Raw genomic sequence first — 415 nt, forward strand, 5'->3', positions numbered from 1 at the left:
ACAGGGGATGGGAGCGGGATGTGACCGCCCTGACAGGGGATGGGAGCAGGATGGGACCGCCCTGAGGGGATGGAATAGGGATGGGACCGCCCTGACAGGGGATGGAATAGGGATGGGACCGCCCTGAAAGGGAATGGGAGCGGGATGGGACCGCCCTGGCAGGGGATGGATCAGGACTGAGACCGCCCTGGCAGGGGATGGGATCAGGATGGGACCAGGATGGGACCACGTTGAGAGGGGATGGGATCGGCCTGAGACCGCCCTGAGAGGGATGGGACAGGAGGGGATGGACAGAATGGAATGGGAATGGACAGAAGGGGATGGGAATGGACAGAAGGGGATAGGAATGGACAGAAGGGGATGGGAATGGACAGAAGGGGATGGGAAGGGACAGAAGGGGATGGGAAGGGACAGA

Source organism: Neopelma chrysocephalum, unplaced genomic scaffold (genome assembly GCF_003984885.1).
Source record: "Neopelma chrysocephalum unplaced genomic scaffold, ASM398488v2 Primary Assembly neopelma1_138, whole genome shotgun sequence".
In the NCBI taxonomy this organism is placed as follows: domain Eukaryota; kingdom Metazoa; phylum Chordata; class Aves; order Passeriformes; family Pipridae; genus Neopelma; species Neopelma chrysocephalum.